The sequence below is a fragment of the Pipistrellus hanaki genome (genome assembly GCF_964339955.1).
Source record: "Pipistrellus hanaki genome assembly, chromosome: 9".
Lineage (NCBI taxonomy): Eukaryota > Metazoa > Chordata > Mammalia > Chiroptera > Vespertilionidae > Pipistrellus > Pipistrellus hanaki.
In genome coordinates, this window is record NC_140511.1 from 42,717,560 (window position 1) to 42,736,781 (window position 19,222).

The window sequence follows — 19,222 nt, forward strand, 5'->3', positions numbered from 1 at the left end:
TACATACCCTCCCTCCCCAGAGTTTTATGTCCACTGGTTGTACTTATATGCATGTACACAAGCCCTTCGGTTGATCTATTATCTCCCCCAGATCTTCCTCCCCTCCCCACTGTAATTTGACAGTCTGCCTATTGCTTTACTGTCTCTATATCTGTCTCTTGGTTCATCAGTTTATAATGTTCTTTATCATCCACAAATGAGTGAGGTCATGTGGTGTTTCTCTTTCATTGATTGGCTTATTTCACTCAGCATGATGTTCTCCAATTCCATCCAGGTTGCTTGAGCAGCAAAGGATCCTCCTAATAGCAAACTTCTCTCTCAATTATCTTCTGACCTTTGTTAGAAACAACCTTCACATCTGTCAGCTCTTATAGCACGAAAAGCATCTGATACCCTAATGACCTCCCTCATCTGCCTGGGGAGTTCTGGTTTTATGGGTAAGGAAACAGGTCCAGGAGACGAACTGACCTGGCCGAGGACACCCAATCCCAACTGGGACAGGATTTGAACCTAGGACGACGCGAGGCTCTTTCCTTCTGGGGCTGCCTGGGAGCTTAGGCAGCTGCAACCAGTTCATGCAGATTTGTTTGTGATTTACTTTTGCTCTTTACTTAATGTTTGTTTTGCCCACGTGACTTAAATTTTTCCCCCCAGATTTATTGGGGCATTTTCCTTGTCATTTGAATTGAGAAGGAATGTAATTGACAGGTATATGTAGTCGGTGTACTTGTCATGTTAATTGATTGATTCATTCATTCAACCTCCATTGACTAAAAGCTTACATGGTGAGAATCTCTGGGCTGAGCTGAGTGCCGGCCACAGAGATGAACCCAATCACCCTTGTCCTTGTCCTTGTCCTTGAGGGCAATAAACAGACCATGAACATGGGAGTGTGAGCAGGCAGCAGAGCTCCTAACCTCAGCAGGGTCAGGAGAGGCTTCCTGACGACTGATTTACTAGTAGGTCTTCAAGGATAGGCACGGGGCCATCTGATCCCTTTCATGTTGGTCATCAGAATGGGCATTTGGCTGGGCTTTTGATGCCCATCTAGCAAATGCTAGCGGTGTGGTACTGGTTTTCTAGCTCTCTTGTCAAGCTAACGTAGCCAGTTTATTTAACAGCCCTCATCACAAATGGCAGGAATGTCCATTCAACCAGTGTTGGGTCATTTCCAAAACATGTTCACACTCCTGGTATCATGTGCTGTTACAAAAAGCTCTTGGAGAATGCTTTGTTTGCTTGCAAACATTTTTCTTATTTCATATGTGAGCTAAACTTAAATATTATAATTAATTTTCCTAACAAGATTATAGCAAAAGTTTAAAAATTAAATTAGATAACTTGGGAACTTAGAATTATTCAAATTGTACTACTAACTGAGAATTAAACTGGGGTCTGGTTTCTTTTTTTCTTTTTTTAAAAAAATATTTTATTGATTTTTCACAGAGAGGAAGAGAGAGGGATAGAGAGCTAGAAACATTGATGAGAGAGAAGCATCCGTCAGCTGCCTCCTGCACCCCCCCACTGGGGACACGCCTGCAACCAAGGTACAAGCCCTTGACCGGAATCGAACCCGGGACCCTTCAGTCGGAAGGCCGACACTCTATCCACTGAGCCAAACCAGTCTCGGCTAGGGTCTGGTTTCTGATCCTAACTTGGCCAATCCCTTCTTCTCTCTGGGGCTCAATGTCCTCTACTATAAAAGGGTCCTGTGAAGGACATTTAGGCTGAAGGGTTAAACGAGATAATGGGTCTGCGACACCAGCACAGCACGTGGCTCATTCAACATCGGTTCTCCTAACATGGTCTCTGTTGTCCATTTCCCTGCAATTCTTAAAGCAATAATACTCCAGCCCACACTTGTGCCAAGGCTCCTAAAGAGAGAGAGTTCAGAGCCAGCTCATTAACATAGCCGCGATAAAACTATCTCACAGTCATCGTTAATCAGATAATAACAGGCAGAGGTTAGAGTTTTGACACCGTCATTTTGCCCCGGAGTTTGTTACAGTTCGGTTGCAGAAAAAAAATTGGATGCGGTAGAAAGAATCAACACAAAATAAAACGGACAATGGCTAAAACTACATGTGGCAAAAACGTATTATGGCTGGAGAAGCAAACTGAATGATCCCGTCTTTGCTGATGGCGTTGAACGTTGCAAAGTTGACCCCTGGGAACATTCCACTTGGTAGAAATAATCAACACAAAATGAAACTGACAATGGCTCAAATTGCTCCCAGGAAAAGGTGGAGATGGTGGAAATAATGACCAGAAATTTCATAATGGCTGAAGTGATAACCAGTAAAAATTGATAAAGGTAGCTATTTGATTAATCAAATCTTTCCTGTAAAAGTGACAGAGAAAAGCATATATTTTGATGAAAATTCAATATAGAAAAATCTAGCCCGGCTGGCATGGCTTAGTGGTTGAGCATCAACCTGTGAACCAGGAGGTCATGGTTTGATTCCAGTCAGGGCATATACTCAGTTGCAGGCTTGATCCCCAGTGTGGGATGTGCAGGAGGCAGCTGATTAATGATTCTTTCTTATCACTGAGCAGAGGCCCAATGCACAAAATTCCTGCAAGGGCTTGGCCGCCTGCCCCAGCTGCAGCTACCTCTGCCTCCACTGCCGCCCACCCAGCCCAGGCTTTGTCCAAAGGACATCTGGTTTAATTAGCATATTATGCTTTTATTATTTTTTTATTTAAAAAATACATTTTATTGATTTTTCACAGACAGGAAGGGAGAGGGATAGAGAGCTAGAAACATCGATGAGAGAAACATCCGACCAGCTGCCTCCTGCACACCCCGCGCTGGGGATGTGCCTGCAGCCAAGGTACATGCCCTTGACCAGAATCAAACCTGGGACCCTTTAGTCCGCAGATCGACACTCTATCCACTGAGCCAAACCAGTTTTGGCTGCTTTTATTATTATAAATGTTTCTCCCTCCCTCCCTCCCTCCCTTCTTCTCTCTCTCTCCCCCCCTCTTTTCTCTCTCTCTCTCTCTCTCTCTCTCTCTCTCTCTTTCTTCCCTTCCTCTCAGAAATAAAAATATGAAAAATAATTAAAAGTCTAGAAAAGTTAGAAATTGTTTAACTGCGCTGTTAAGTTTGATCAAATAATTGAATTGACCTTTAGGCCACTTCACAACGAACACCCCTTTTGCTTAGACCTCATTCCACTTGCTAAGACCATTATCTCTCCCCTGCGGACCTCCCAGGATCCGGACCTACACAGAGAATTCTCCACCTAGAAAAAGCCCGCCTGGAGTCTTCTAAAAACCTCTGACTCCTGTCTGTGGGTGCTGGTGCCATTTTGGGGCTCAGCCCATCTGGTATCCAGATGACCTAATAAATTCATAATCCCTCACCACTCTGGCCTCATGCATTCCTCCTTCGGCGACCCTAACATGTGCTATACAGAAAATTTATCAAGGAATTAAATTGGCTTAATAGAGTTAATTTCTTCAAATACTTTAATCAATTCATTAATAATAATTCTGAGTAAAGCGTATTTATGCCAACACTTGGCAGGGATTTGGAGAGATAATTCTCAAATTAGATGAAGGGTTTGGACTATAAATGGCACTTTACAATATTCAATATGCTTTCATACCTATTGTCTTATTGGATTCTCCTAATAATCTTATGAGGTGACAGGGTAGGAATTATTCTTTCCATTTACAGATCTAAACACTGAGGTTCAGAAAAGGATTTGCTAACGGTCGCCCAGCATGCTCACGGCAAAGTCTAATTCAGGATCGGATTCCCAGGCTCCTAGTCCGGGAAGCTTCCACAGACAGATTCCCCTAACTCACAGGATCCTTTCCTCTCAGGACAGAGCAGATCCTTCTCCTTTTCACCACCCAGCCCCCACGTTCCACCCTTCGGAGAAGTAGGGAAAAGGAGTGAAAAGGGTTTAGAAGAGAGGGTGGCCAAAGCAATTCAGAGAGGGGAAAGGATACAGTCAACACGTCCTAGGCACTTTTCTTAGAATTCTAAGACAACAGTAGATCAGGATGTTTTTTGTTTTGTGTTTTTTTTGTTTGTTTGTTTGTTTTTTTGAGGCAGGGGTGGAATTTTAAGGCTGGGAGCATAGGATGAAAAATGAGATAGGAAGTTTGAAAAAAGACAGTGCCTGATGTATTTTGGGAAGGTGATTCCTAAGGGATAGGGGTGTGAGTAGAGTTAGTCTGGGGGAAGCTGATGGATTGGCTGCAGCTAAACGCTGACCCAGGCTTCCTCTGGCAGGCCTGCCGTCCTCCCGCGGGCTGGCTCCTGGAGCTCAAATGTTCTGGTGTTTCTTGCACAACACTGCAGAATGACGGCATGAAATCTAAAATACTGTAACTGAATACAAGGTTTATGCTAAATCAGAGATTATCTGACACCCCGTCTAATAATCACAAAGAAAAAACGGACACAAAGAAAAAAAAAATGGTTTTAAGAGTAATACATTTATTCAGTCTACAGAGAATGCTTTGTTTAAGGAGAGCTTTGTAGAGCCTTTACAGTTAACTGTCCCTCCAGCCTCACTCCCTCTCCCCGCAGTGGTCTCCGGTCCACAGGTTAGAAACCACTGCTATAGGATTCAGATGTAAGGAAAATCAGTGTGCCTAAAATATGTTCTAGGGAAGGCAGGATTTTGTCCTGAGCTTTAAGATTTAGTAGAAAATAAGGGTTCAGAAAGACCTGAAGAAGAAAAACTTTGAGCAGAGACAATGAAAATTGAGAAAATCCTCCTACTAATGTATGTTCTTTTATGATTTTAAGTGGACAACATTACTTGTTTTAATAGTAGTGTTGAGCTCCCAGAAAAACCAGACAGGCCTAGTCCTGGAGCAATAGGAAACCACAAAAAGCTTTTCGGCAGCAAAGATGTTGTTGTGTACGGAAATTGTATTTTTTGAGAACAGTCTTATAGCTTAAAAAAGTGTATTCCTTTTACACATTCAGGCAATATGAAAATTAAAATTACTGAAAATCTGACACCCTTTCTTTCAAGATATAATCCACTGATGTTTTGGGGAACCTCTTTCTTGAAATCTTTCTATGATGGCTATAGAATATTGTCTCAAATTTCCTATAAGGTGGGCCATTCTAAACATGCCATTGCGTAATCAATCCTTCCCCCCCCCCCCCCCCGCAATAAAATGCGAACAGCTTCCTATGCCAATGCACAGATCTCTATCATCCTTGTAAATGGCTGCTTAGCACGGCATTGTCTGTCTATACCGTTCCGTCAGCCCCTGCAGATGCACGTGTGCGTTCCCCCCCTATTACCGACCATCTTCTATAACAACCTCCTGCATTCCCTCCCTCCCCCCCCCCAAAAAAAAAATTGTCCGGCGGCCTTTTAAAGATACATTGAAAAAAGTCATAGCGCTGGGTCCAGAATGATGTCCTTTTTACACTTGGACTCAAGGTTCGCCCCCGCTTTACGGGGAGGCCGGGCGGGAGCGCCTGCATCAGTTTCCTGAGCCAGTGGCCGCGGGGACGCGAGGAGAGCGCCGTCTCCCCGGCGATCTAACCCGGCCGGCGCATTCCTTTCCTTTTCCCTCTGCTTCCCTTCCCGTTCTTAACATGGAGGCAGGGCTGTGCACTGCGCCGGCCAGCATTTCGCAGGGACCGGAGAAGGAAGGCTGGAGACGGTGGCGCATGCTGGAAAATGTAGTCCAGCGGGCAAGGCGGCGGCGGCGCGTGTGCGCGCGCGCGCGTGCGCGCCCAAAGAAGTTGCAGAGACTGAGAACACCGCCACCTGGGGACGGGGCCGCGGGGCGCCCTGACGACGCTCCCATGCGGTCTTCGGAGTCCACAAAAGCCGCCGCCGCCGAAGGCTGGCTCCATCCCATTGTCCAGAGCCCCGGAGGGCGCGGCCCCTCAGCCCCGGGCGCGCGGGGCGGCGGCGCGGGGCGGCGCGGGGCACGCCGGGAGTTGTAGTCCCCGCTCTCGCGGCGGCCGCGGGACGTGTCGCGGCGCGGCGCCGGCCCCTCCTCCCCCCGCCCTTCTCATAGGTCCCCGCTCCCCGCCCCCCGCCGCCTCCTCCCTCGCCCGCAGCGGAGCGTCCCCTCCCCCACCCGTCAGGCTCCTCGGCAGCTACTGCAGAGGATTCGGAGCCGAGTCGCTGAGGAGGAGGAGGAGGAGGAGGAGGCTCCCGGTCCCTGCGCGCCATCCGCCACCTTACTGGACACAGGCGCGGGAGCGAGACGAGCGTCGCCTCCGTAGCCTCCGGAGGAGACAAGGGCATCGCCGCCGCCGCCGCCGCCGCCGTTTTCGCCTGCAGCGGCTCGCCGGTGAGGAGACCCCCCCCCCCCCATCCCCGGTCCGCTCGCCCGGAGCCCGGGCCGGCGGTGCGGGGGGACCGGAGCGGGGGCTGCGGAGCGCGGGCGGGGGCGGGGGCTGATGGAACGGCGGGCCGGCGGGGGGACTTGTCCCGGCGCGGGCCGGGGCGGGGGCGGGGGCGGGGGGTGGGGTGAGGGTGGGACCCACGCAGGTTTTTTTTTTTTGGGGGGGGGCCGGGGGGAAGGCGACAGGGGAAGAGGACTTTCCGTGGACCCGAAAGCGGAGCGCGGGGCTGCGGTGGGATTCGGGATGGTGTGGGGGGCGAGCTGGAGGATGAGACCGGAGCGGGGCGGCTTTTCGTGGGGGAGGGGACCGAAGGAGGGTGGGGGGTGGATTTGGGATCCGGGCGATTGACAGTTTGGGACCCGAGCTGGAGCGCGGGGTTGGGTGGGGGGGGGTGGCTGTGATTTCAGGAGAGTGGGGTTGCAGGGTTGGAGAGGACCCTTGTGGGGTGTTCCTGCAGGCGGGGGGAATTTGGGGTGGTAGGAGCTGCTGGGGGTGAGGGGCTTGGCATGGGGCTGAGACCAGGGCTTTTGAAGTAGGCGTTTGCCATCTAGGGGTGATGGAATTTGTGGAGACTTAATGGAATCGCGTGGGTGAGGAGAGCCGAGGAGGTAGGATTTGGGGTTTTCCTGGAAAATGTGTATGGAGGTTGGAATAGGAGCTGGGGGGGGGGGTAGGACTTTCAATGAGGGGAGTGTGGATGGTGAGCCGGCTGGAGGGGGTGGATGAGAAATTAGCCCCCCCCCCCCCCATGGGCGGACCAGGATTGAAATTGGGAAGGGAGGGGGCGCCGGGGGATGGGGTGAAGGGTGATCTCAGAACCACCGGAAGGGGCACTGGCGGTGGGTCCTTGGGTGCAGGGTCGAGGCAGAGGGCACCGCGGGCGCCGCTGAGCCGGACTCATGGAAGAATCGTGGCAGGTGGTGAGCAGGGTTGGGGGATGGTACCTTGAAGGAGATGTCCCTTGGTCAAGGTGGCAGAGGGAGAGGGAGATGGACGGGTAGGACCGCAGAGGTGGTTGGATGGTGCGGTGGCAGGGGGGTTACTTCAGGAGAGGAGACCGGAGCTGGTGTGGATGATGGGGCAGAGGGATGGAGAGGGCCAGGGAGCCGGGCTGGGAAGAGGCGGATTGGATGAAATGGAAGGATTCGGATGTCCTCCAAGCGACACAAGAGGGTTAAGGGGTGGATTTACATGGACATCTTTGGAGGCTGTGGTTTGGAGAGAGGCAGTAATCAGAGGGGACTTTGGAGGGGAGAGAAGGCAAACATGAAAGGTTCTCTTTCCTAGAGAACGTCTTAAGCGGTTAGTTTAATCTTTTTTTATTTATTTATTTTTATTTCTGTTAGTATCGTATTTGGAAGTAAATCAGCTCAAAGGGTGAAGTTGAGAGGGGCCTCGGTTGAGGTAGAATTCAGAAGGTGAGAGTGTCTTCCATCACAGGCATACACCTTGGAGATAGTGCGGCGTGGACCCAGTCCTCTGTAATAAACGAGTATTGCAATCAAGCGAGTTGTGGTCTTATTGCTGGTGGAAGGTCTTGCCTTCAATTTGTAAAAACTGCAACACCTGTGCGTGGCAACAAAGCAGAGTGCGATCAAATGAGGTATATCGGTGTTCATATAATAAGAAGGTTAGGAGGGAGGAAAAAATCCAATCACAAATGAAAGGTGGAGAAGATATAGATGGAATGTGACAGGTATCTTTCTATAAGATGTCTCTGCCTTCTCTTCTCCGCCCTCCCCCATGGTGCATTTAAAAATTACTCCTGGAATTTGGAATTAAATAGATTTGATGGGCTTGAGGTAGCATTCTTTGCTTGAGAACTGGTGAATGAGATTGAAAAATATGAGGCTGAATTTATTTCCCAGTCAGGGGTGAGCACGCATGTATGCAGAAAGAGCTTAGGCCTTTTTCTCTTCTTAAAATTGATTGCTTGAAGACTCCATTTATTGGTGTCCTGGTTTGCAAGGCAATTAGGCCCATCATTGTATTGCAGGCTAATAATCCTGAGATGAATCTTGGCACCACTGCTTTATGTAAACAGAGAGGACAGAAAATATGGAAATGTCATAAATATTCATTGGTAAGATGGTTTGGTATTAATGGAGTTTTTCATTTGATTCTCTTCTGACATTACTTGATAAGATTTATAATAATTGGACTATATTTCTATTGATTGAATTTTCTTCTGAAGGAACTCAGGTGGTAAGAATTCTATCAGATATGGATAAATCATGTGGAATTTCATTTTATTTTTTAGGGGATGGCATTGATGTAGACACATTACAATGACTGCAGAAACAATATCTCCAATTTTATTTAAAGCTTAATAATTATTCTCATGGCAGCATGGTGATGCTGGGAAGTAGAGAGGGGTGTGCATGGAAGAACGTCTTTAGGGAAACAGTTTTCTGGGCTTAATTGCATCAACTCTGATATGTTAAAGAAGTGGCTGTTGGTTTTAGAAAGTGGCTGTTGGTTTTCTCAAACTGAGAAAAAAATGGGGAGGAATGTAAAAAGACTAAAATTGGCATCAATGAATCAAAATCATTCTTTTTTAGTTATGCCTCAGAGTTCAGCTCATAAGCAAATCATTTTCCTTGGCTTTCACAGTTGAGCATATTAAAATACCCAATATTTAGAATGCTCTTTTTTTTTCTTCTTTTTTTTTCTGTAGTTCCAGAATGAGTAGAATGATGGAAGGCTAGATTTAATCCTTAGAATAAAAGTGTTGTTTTTTTTTTTAATGAGGAAGCTTTATTACAATAAAAATCAGGTTTGAGCAATTACCTGTTCATTTGATGACAGTGTAATTGAATTAATGCAATCTTTTCTCCTCATAAGTTCACTTTGGGATGCTGACATTGCTTTTGTGGATCTGTGAGCTTGATGTTGAATGGGATACTTATATTTTTAAAGCCATAGCTAGCTTTTGAAAGCTCTAAATCAGTGTTTCCCAAACTTCTCTCATGATGAGAATCACCTGGTGGAGTTGTTAAAACACAGATTCCTGAATCCCAACTAAGAAGTGCTAAACTAGAATTTTTGGGAACATATAGGTAAAATTGTATACTTAACTAGTGCTCTAAGACAGATTTTATATACAGAGCACTAAGTTAGGTATGCAATTTTACCTATATGTTCTCAAAAATTCTAGTTTAGCACTTCTTAGTTGGGATTCAGGAATCTGTTTTAACAACTCCACCAGGTGATTCTCATCATGAGAGAAGTTTGGGAAACACTGCTCTAAATGAAAAGTAACCACCTGGGAGAGATCTCTTGGTGGATTACCATCCCTTTCCTCCAACTGTGATCACCTGTACATAGAAATGCATGTCATGTGTTTTAGTATCTTTACTTCATTTTGTTAAACTTTACCTGAGGACATTTTCCCCCCATTGCTTTTCAGAGAGAGTGGATGGGAAGTAGGGAGGGGAGAGAGAGAGAGAGACACATGGACTGGTTGCCTCCTACATAAGACCTCTTTGGTGCACAGGCCAATGCTTTTACTACTGAGCAACACCTGCCAGGGCACTTCACCTCATTTGGTTCTTCCAGTATTCTGGTGTGAAGGGGAAAGCAGAAGGAGGTATTAATAGACAGGTACCTTGGTAGAATGAGTAGTCTGTAAATTTAGGGGTCAAGAATATTGGGTTCAAATCCCCATTCTACAATTTGATAGCTGAGTGATTTCAGTAGTCACTAAAAACCTTTCATACTTAGTGGTGATGGTTATACAACAGTGTGAATATACTTCTACTGAATGTTACTCTTAAATATGGTTAAAATGTTTTTTTTAAAAAAACTTTCATACTTCACAAAGCTGTCAAGAGGAACAAATCAGTTCATGTCCTGAAATAACTTTATGTCCTGAAAACACTGTGCGTATATGAAATATTTGCTCAATATTTATTTACTTATTGCCTGCTAAGTGCCAGGGAAAATGAAAATGAACAAAAACCAGCTTTCAGTGTAGTGGGAGAGACAGACGATTTAAATATAGTGCGAGAAGTGAGGCAAAACTAACGTGGCTGTGAAGAGTGTGGATTCTGAGGCCTATCCACTATTTATTAGTTGGATGACCTTGGGCGCAATGGTCTCATCTGTGAAACAGGCATAGGAGACCTAATCTTATAAAGTTTTTTTTTGAGGATTAAACAGAATAATCTATGGAAAGCATTTAACACAGTGTGTTTGATAGGACACATTAAAAAATATTAGTAGTTGCCAATTATTAAATAGGAAGACTAGAATGTGAATAGCCTTGCATGTCCTCACATTGAGGTCTTAGTATTATGTTCTATTAAATAAGGAGGCATTACTTGGAATTATCATTTCATTCATAGTTCACCTGCATATTTGCATGTTTGTACTGTAGTCTAGGAACTTGAAACAGCAAAGTGCTAAACATACCATAGCTGTTAGCTTCTTCGTGTTTAAAATAAGGAGAAAAAACTCCTCTGAGAGGTTACTAGTGAATGACTTGCTTAAGGTCACCGTCAGCAAGTGGAAGAGTCTGGGTTACATTCCCCAAATTCTGATTCTTCAGCCCTGTTTAGTCTTTTTTCAATCGTGAAACAAGCCATCTGTATAAAAATGCATATAACATACACCTTTAACTTAACGAATGATAAATTGAAGGCCTGTTTTTCTTACCAGCTTAACAAAAGGAAGATTCTTAGTACTTTTAAAGCCTCTTGCAATTCCCTTCCTGATGGAGTCTCCCTCTTCCTTTCTCCCTCAGAAGTAACTAGTTTCCTGAATTTTGTGTAAACTATTCTCTGCCTTTCTTTTACAAAAAATATTATTAATTTTTTTATTGTCTAAAGTTTTACATATGTCTCCTTTTCCCCCAATTGACCCTCTCCCCCATTCCTTCCCAGCCCGGACAAGCCCCCACTACCCAGTGTGTTTGTCCATTGGTTATGCTAATAGGCATGCATATAAGCATATAAGTCCTTTGGTTGCTCTCTAACCCCCTCCCCTCCACTACCATTTGTCTCTAGATCAAGCTCTGCTTTTTTTTTTTTTTATAGTTTTACCAAATACATGTCATAAAAAATATTTTTTTTTACCATAGCATTTATATGTAAATAGAATTATAGTGTAAGTATTCTTTTAAAAATATTTTTATTGATTTTTTTAAAATATATTTTTTAAATTGATTTTTTACAGAAAGGAAGGGAGAGGGATAAGAGAGTTAGAAACATCAATGAGAGAGAAACATCGATCAGCTGACTCTTTCACACCCCCTATTGGGGATGTGCCCACAACCAATGTACATGCCCTTGACCGTAATTGAACCTGGGACCTTCAGTCCGCAGACCGACGCTCTATCACTGAGCCAAACCGGTTTCGGCTCTTTTTTTTCTTTTTTTTTTTTTTAACTTTAAAAAATTTCTTCCATTATTAAAATAACATATGCTCATGGTTGAAATTGGAAATTACAAAAAAGTAAAAGGGAGCAAAATTATTGTCTGTAATCCATTCTTAATCCAGATGGTAAGAGGAAGCCATTTTGTATTTATGGATGATTGGGTTATCCAGGTATGGATCAATCATACTTGGAAATAGGAATCGGAGGGAGTAGTAGCAGCCTTTGTGAGCTGTAAAAGAGCAGGAGTTCTCATTGGCAGTTCTTTATTTGCTAGACACTAATTCTTTGTTATACCAGTTTAGAGTTTCACATCATGTTTTCATAGGTTTTTGTAAAAAAAAAAAAAAAAAAAAAAAAAAAAAAATATATATATATATATATATATATATATATATATATATATATATATATGATTGATTTTTTACAGAGAGGAAGGTAGAGGGATAGAGAGTTAAAAATATTGATGAGAGAGAAACATCCATCAGCTGCCTCCTGCACACCCCCTATTGGGGATGTGTCCTCGACCAGAATCGAACCTGGCCCCCTTCAGGCCAACACTCTATCCACTGAGCCAAACCAATTAGGGCTTTTCATAAGTCTTTTGATCAGAATTTTTGTGCATCTTTCTTTTTGCAGAAAAATAGTCTGGTATATTGTCTGATTGTGCAGGAGGGTCTGCTATCTGCCTGTACAGAGTACCACGAATAGGATACATCGTATACATATCAGTTACACATATCAGAAGCTTGGCAACCTAAACACCAAGGATTTTTTTTCTCTAAGAGATTTGAAATCCAAATTCATTATCTGTTGGAGCTTTGGTTTACTTATCTGTAAAATCAGGCTCAGATGAGATAAATGTGAAAATATGTCTTAAATTGTAAAGGACTATATAAATGTTATTTGGGTTTTTCCCCCCCCTCTTACCTTGTAAAACAAATCAGGAGGGCACGCCACACACAGGAAAAAAGCCTTTCTCATTTGGTTTATTGCCTTTCTGAAGGGTTTTGCCAGTGGAGGAGGGAGTACATGGTCAGTTCACAGTTTCTCCCTTGAAACTTGAAGATTGTTGGATATAGTGGGATGGAGAAGGTGCTGAAGGAATGTCTCCTAAGGAATTTATGGGACCTGTTTCCACATTAATTATATTGAATAGCTCAAACTGAAGCTAGTGAAGTGGAGAATGCAGTATTTAAACAAATATGGTCATTTCCTTGTTTTATTTATTTATTTATTTATTTATTTATTTATTTATTTATTTTACCTGTACCTCAATACAGAGACAGAGTAAAGTGAGATAAAATAGTTGTGCATATGTAGAAGGAAGATAATACTCCATATTTGGGTTGTTGTGTGGATTAAAGAGACAAGACAAAAACCTGGAACATTCAACTGGCATGCACATTGTTTGTACTTAATATTGTAGTTACAATTATTTTTATTTTACTTATGAATTGTTTAGAGCTAATTTTTTCCTTCGGGATATTCTTTTGTTAGCCTTTTCCCGGGATACATCTCCCCTCACTCATTTTACATTTTTATTATAATTTTAATATTTTCATAAGAAAAGCAAAATAAAGAACATAAATCCATAACTGCATTGCAGTCCAAGACTAAGGGGCTAGTAGTCTTAGATCTGACAGATATGTCTAAGACATCTATTCAACAAATATCTATTGAGTGCTTATTAGATGATATTACAGGATACAAAAATTAAAATTCCCTGCTCTTAAGGAGCTTGTAGTTTATAGTCGATCTAGTGGGGAGACAGCCATGTCACAGATAGTTGTAGGATAGTGTGGTATATGCTGCGGTGGGTGTGTGGACAAGGTGCGTGGGGATAATAGAGATTGGCATGGCCTGATCTGCCTGGGGGAGCAGGAAAGAGATGCTTGAAGGAGTTAATGCTGGAGTTGAGATCTGAAGGGTATGTGGATGTGCTAAGGCAGTGATTGGCAAGCTCATTAGTCTACAGAGACAAATATCAACAGTACAATGATTGAAATTTCATTTGAGAGCCAAATTTTTTAAACTTCTTCTAATGCCACTTCTTCAAAATAGACTCGCCCAGGCCTTGGTATTTTGTGTAAGAGCCACAATCAAGGGGCCAAAGAGCCGCATGTAGCTTGCGAGCTGTGGTTTGCCAACCACTGATTAAGGGAAGGAGAGGTTAAGAATGGTTCAGGTTGTCAACAAGTCTTGCTTGATTGTTCCCTCCCAGTGTTTTTGTTGGCCTTGGTTTGTATCTGTTTTTATTTTTTAAAAATGACTAAGAATTTCAAGGCAATGACAACAAAACTTCAAAAAAAAATATCTTATTGGTTTTTTACAGAGAGGAAGGGAGAGAAAGATAGAAAGCTAGAAACATTGATGAGTGAGAAACATCGATCAGCTGCATCCTGCACACCCCCAACTGGGAATGTGCCCGCAACCAAGGTGCATGCCCCTGACCGGAATCGAACCTGGGACCCTTGAGTCCGCAGGCCGACACTCTATCCATTGAGCCAAACCGGTTAGGGCTGTACTTGTTTTTAAAGGCCTTCTAGCATGTACACCTACTGTACAAACCAAATAAGCAAATACCTAATATGCTGTGCTGTCATGCTTTTATTCTTTCCATATGTTGTATCTTGCACCTGGAAAGCCTGATCCCTGCTGAATTCCTTAATCTTTACTTTGTCTGTTAGATGAAATGTATTAATGAATGTATTTCATGCTTTTTGCCCTTTTCAGTTTGTTTAGCAGGAAGAGATTTTTGAAGCAGAAATTTAAGAAGATATCTTTATTCTGCTTTCTCAGTTAATGTTGATATTTCTTCGCTCATTGGACTTTTTAAGATTCTTTCCTTCAGTAGTCGTGCCCACTCTATTTGTTTTTTCTGTTACCTCTATGATTCTCATTTCTGTCTCCAGCTCAGAGCGATCTCCTGAAGTCCAGACTTGTACATTTCACTAGCTACTGGCCTCCATATGCATCTATTTCAGTGATTCTCAAATTCAGTAGGTGCAAAACAGAACTCATTTTCCCCGTCTACTTATTCTGAGGCCTCCCATTTTGTACCCTCTCCCACACAGAAAGTAAGAACCATCTCTTTCTGTAGATTTGTCCTAACTTAAAGGTACTACCATTCATCCAGTCATTCAAGATGTGAATCTGTGCCATTAGTCTTCTCTTCTTCCTTCTCTCTCATAGTCGAAAATAAATCCATCTAAATATTTCTGCAATTCATCTCCCCTTTCCTATTATTACCAACTTAGTTCAGACTCTAACCTCACCTGGGCACGTGTACTAGCCTCCTAACTGATTTCTGTATCACCCATATAGTAAACCCGTAGTCTGCATAGCAGCCAGAGCATCTCTACCCAACCGTATACATGTCTATGTCATTCCCCTCCTTAAATTCCTTCATTGGCTTTGAGATCTTATGTTCCTTGCCATGACATATTAGGTCTTCTGTGGCCTGTCTCTGTGTACTCCTTCTGCCTGGTCTCCCAATACTGGCAATACTATGCAGCATGTAGTTTCTATAGATATCTTGCAGTTCCACACCTTTGCTCATGCTGTTTTTCCTTTTATTCATCCTTCTGGGTTGAGTGCATCTCTCCTAAGAAACCTTCCAGAACTCTTAAGGTTGTCCTAAGTGTCCCCATTGTGTTCACAGTGAGCATCCGGTGAATGTCTGTGTTACAGTACTTACTCCTTCACTTTAACTAAGTTTCTTGCGGGCAGGGATCGTGTCCTAGTCACCTTCATAGTCCTACCTTCTCCTGGAGGGTGCCTTGTGAATGATTAGTTTTTGAACTGAACTTCGTAAGGATAGATGACAAACCAGTCGTATGATATTCTAATAAGGAGTAACGTGATATGTGTTTTTCTAGATATAGATTTTTATTTAATTTAGAATGGAATTTAGAATTTAATTGGATTGATAAAAGCTTTGATAATGATGTTGTTGTCTAACACAAGGTTCAAAAAGAGCAAGATGGTATGCTCAGGGTTTGGCAAATGCTTTCTGTGAAAAAATATTTAGGCTTTTGCAGGCCACATACAGTCTCTGTTATTATTTATTTTCTCCTCATTTTTTCTCTCTTCATCTTCCCCCTCTTTCCCTCCTCCTTATGTTTTATTTTTAGATCACAGGCCATTCAAAACAAGGCCATGGGTAAGCCATAGCTTGATAGTCTCTGGTATATTATCAGAAATCAAACTTGAAATTGTAGAATATTGATAAGCAAAGAAATTAAAGCAAGTTTATATTTCTTGTTTTATTTATTGTAAAATTTAGTTCCTCGGGCATTTAGGCATATCTTAAATATTGAGAACAATTGCACAGAACCTTTTTTGTCAAACTGCTCTGTTTATGTAAAAGTTTAACATTAAAAAAAAATGGCTATTGAGCCTGGCCAGTATTGCTCAGTGGTTGAACACCCACCTATGAAACAGGAGGGCATGTTTTGGTTCCCGGTGAGGGCACATGCCTGGGTTGGGTTTCAGGCTCGATTCCCATTGGGGGGCATGCAGGAGGCAGTTGATAGATGATTCTCTCTCATCATTGATGTTTCTGTCGCTTCCTTCCTATTCTTTTTTCTCCTTTACTCTCTGAAATTAAAAAAAAAATTTTTTAAAAAAATATATTTTATTGATTTTTCACAGAGAAGAAGAGAGAGGGATAGAGAGCTAGAAACATCGATGAGAGAGAATCATCGATCAGCTGCCTCTTGCACACCCCCTACTGGGGATGTGCCCGCAACCACAGTACATGCCCTTGACCGGAATCGAACCTGGGACCCCTCAGTCCGCAGGCCGACGCTCTATCCACTGAGCCAAACCGGTCCCGGCAAAAAAAAAAAAAAAAAAAAAAAAATTTTTAAGGGCCTTTGATCTCTGTATGAAGGTGCTTAATTTATAAAGCTGCAACACAACTTTCCCTCCTCACTCCATTTAGGCAGGTATCTGGGTCCTTTCAGAATATGCCTGCTTTTCTGATGATAGACTGTGCCTTTATTAAATACAGACATTTTGAAGGAATACTAGGATGATATATTTTTTACAGTAAACATCAATCCCTGGCTGAATTGATGTTATGATCTTGATTTGCCTTCTGATCATGTCCTTCAAACTTGACAGTTTCTGCTGATGCTCATATTTTCTAGCCTCTTTTTATAATTTTCTTACATATCCTAGTTTTCTAATGTGTTCTTACATTTTGAGTTGATAGCAGAAATCCTTATTTGTATATATAGTTACACTATACTTCTGCAAATAAAACTATACCATTTCATTTTATTTACAGAGTACAAATTTGTTATGTTGCATTATTTTTTTAAATTTTTTTTTATGTTGCATTATTTTCATTTTAAGGATGAAGTAATTAAGACTTAAGAGGATAATTTGTCTAAGGCCCTAGGATTGGTAGAGGAAGAGGATGGAAAGACAAAGGGGTATAATATTTGAATGATGGGATATATTTGGGGTGCTTTTACTCTCTTTTGTAATTTGATTTTCACATTTACAATATAGGGCATTGTGCCCATTTTACAGGAGAGGGAACTGAAGCAACTGATTGAGTATTTTGCATTTGGCTACATAGCTAGTAATAAAAGAGAAACTTGTATTAGAAACCTGATCTGCCTTGTTTCAAAGCTCTTGTTCTTTTTACTATACTGTATATAAAGCTCCCTGGTTTTAAACTCTTGTCTATGAGTAATATCTTGGTTATACATCAGATCACATGTAGATTTGTTTTAAGAAAAATGACATGTTCTAGTACTAACAGAACTGTGCTAGCAGAACTTCTGAAGGTGAGCTTAAGACAAGTGTATGTATGGGTTTATGTTTATTTTTTAAAATGTATCAATATTTTATTGATTTTTTACAGAGAGGAAGAAAGAGGGATAGAGAGTTAGAAACATCGATGAGAGAGAAACATTGATCAGCTGCCTCCTGCACACCTCCTACTGGGGATGTGTCCATAACCAAGGTACATGCCCTTGACCAGAATCGAACCTGGGACCTTTCAGTCTGCAAGCTGATGCTCTATTCACTGAGCCAAACGGTTTCGGCTTCTTTTTTTTGTTTTTTGTTTTAAAATATATTTTTATTGATTTGAGAGAGGAAAGGAGGAGAAGAGATAGAAACATCAATGATGAGAAAGGATCACTGATTGGCTGCCTCCTGCACGCCCCTCACTGGGGTACAAGACCTCAACCGGGACATGTGCCCCTGACCGGAATCGAATCCGGGACCCTTTAGTTCCTGGCCAGCTCTCTATCCACTGAACCGAACCAGCCAGGGTGAGTTTGTGTTTATATGGAAAATGTAGACCTGGCCAATGTGCCTCAGTTGATTAAACATCATCCCATATACTGAGAGGTCGCTGGTATGATTGATTATTCCTGGTCAGGGTATGTGCCTGGGTTGTGGGCATGATCCCTGGTGTAGGAGGCAGCTGATCATGTGTCTTTCTCATTGATGTTTCTATCTCTCTATCCTTCTCCCTTCCTCTCTCTCTAAAAATTAATAAGCATGTTAGCATACGTTTATGAAAATAATTATATGTATCCCAGGCTAAAAAATTAATTAGAATAATATTTTACATTTTTCTTTTCTTTTTTAAAATATGTTTCAGCCCTGGTTGGTTTGGCTCAGTGGATAGAGCATTAGCCTGTGGAGTGAAGGGTCCGGGTTCGATTCTGGTCAAGGCATTTGCCTGGGTTGTGGGCTTGATCCTCAGTGGGTGTGTAGGAGGCAGCCGATCAATGATTCTCATCATTGATGTTTCTATCTTTCTCTCCCTATCTCTCTCTGAAATCAATTAAAAAATATTAAAAAAAATATGTGTCATTTATTTTAGAGAGGAAGGGAGAGGGAGACAAACATCCTTGACAGAAACATTGACCAGCTGCCTCCTGTGGATTGAGGCCACAACCTGGGCAGGAATCAAACCTAACTTCTTGGTGCATAGGTTGATGGTTAACCACTGAGACACACTGACCAGGCAATGTTTTTACGTTTTCCCAAATATATTTACTGTGTGACTGGATACATATCTGTTTTTGCATTCCATATGTTGCAGTTTGTAGTATATAAAGAAAATGCAGTCCTACAAATATATGTGGCTAGAAAAAAATGTTTCATTGCTTTTTCAAATAATTGTGGGTTTTCTTTTTAGGTACTATACCAAAACTTGACAACTGGAAGTTTCTTAAAGGCCCATTGCCTATGGTATCTGAAACCATATCAATGAGTGTTTCATATTCTGTTACATTAAAATCCTTTAGTGTTTTTTACTTGGAATGGATCTTCTATCCCTGCATGATATTGTAACATCATGCATAGGTCATTCGGTAAATATTGATTCACTGAATTACGCAGATCTACTATATGTTGACATATTCTATTATACAATGTCAAAAAATCATTTTTGTTAATATCACCACCAATTTCATCAGATAAGTCTTTTAAAATTTTTGCTTGAAAACTCAAATTTTATCATTGGA

The 19,222-nt window shown here is 42.3% G+C and overlaps 1 protein-coding gene across 6 annotated transcripts in view; it reads left to right on the forward strand.

Annotated features, from left to right (window-relative positions):
* Positions 1-6,083: 6,083 nt before the first annotated feature.
* Positions 6,084-19,222, forward strand: part of FAM168A (family with sequence similarity 168 member A) — a 124,633-nt gene continuing 111,494 nt past the window's right edge. The window contains exon 1 of one of the 6 annotated variants that reach the window (XM_084893438.1): positions 6,084-6,291. The gene's annotated coding sequence lies outside the window, so the exon portion shown is untranslated. The remainder of the gene's footprint in view (positions 6,292-19,222) is intronic. The other 5 variants (XM_084893434.1, XM_084893439.1, XM_084893436.1 and 2 more) reach the window with 5 other exon arrangements.